Genomic DNA, 1,004 nt, shown 5'->3' with positions numbered 1-1,004 from the left:
CCCGCCCCGCCCTGCAGGACACGCCCTTTCAGGCCACGCCCCGTGGGACCGGATAGTTTGCCTCACTAGAGCTCTGCTTTGCCTGGGGTAACCCGGCGCTCGCCGTGGGACTCCCTAAGCCGCTGCAGTCCCCGCGCTGTCCTGCCTGCCCTGCGGCACCTACAGTTGGCTGGCAGGGGCTCTGGGACTGCCAAGATCACAGCGTCTGTCTGGGGATACGTGCTGGCGGGGTCCAGCTCTAACACCCGGCAAAAGCGTCCCGTGCCACCGCTCAGTGGGCTGCTGCTCGAGAAGGTAGGGCTCGCCACGGTCAGCGGTGTCACCAGGATCTCTGGGCCAGCTCCCTGGTTTTTCTGGTACCTTCCTGATCCTGGGAGTCCCCGGTAACTTGGGGGAAAGCCAGAGAGAGCTGGCCCCGGCAGGGGAAGTGACTCAGACACAGCTAATCTGGCCCAACTAGCTCATTCCCTGACCCGCGGTGCCCTTCCCACAAGTGGCCTTTGTCTGCTTCCGTGAGTGGCGCCTGGACCGGTGAGTGGAGGGACCAAAGGAAACCTAGATGTCCTCCCCGGCTGCCTCCCGGAGCCGGGTTCCCGGGAAGCTGAGCTGCCCTGCCCACTTTCCCCCACTCCTGAGGAAACTGAGGACTTTTTGTGCCATTTCTAAGAAGCTGTAAGCAACCCCCGAAATCAAATGAGCGCCAGAGGCTCATTTTGTCATGTTACCTCTGCAGAAGGGACAGGCTGGGGACCAAACCGAAGCGCACCATTTCTAAGCCTCACTGTGTCATCTCTGTCTGCCACCCACCTCACCCAGAGCCACCTCAGCAGCAGCCAGGGAGGGACCAAGCACTGGCAGGCATATCCCAGGGCTGGGGAACTGGCCCAGGCCCGAGGGGTGGGGCTTGGGGAAGACCAGACCACACCAGGGAATGACAGGACCTGAGTTCCTCCTGGAGCCAGGAGCTGCTTCTCCCCAATACAGCCTCACCCTGGTTCCTGGTG

The sequence above is a fragment of the Fukomys damarensis genome, unplaced genomic scaffold (genome assembly GCF_012274545.1).
Source record: "Fukomys damarensis isolate Sample0158 unplaced genomic scaffold, DMR_v1.0_HiC HiC_scaffold_17, whole genome shotgun sequence".
Taxonomy (NCBI): domain Eukaryota; kingdom Metazoa; phylum Chordata; class Mammalia; order Rodentia; family Bathyergidae; genus Fukomys; species Fukomys damarensis.
The sequence above is the reverse complement of the archived record's forward strand: the minus strand, read 5'-3'. Positions refer to the sequence as shown.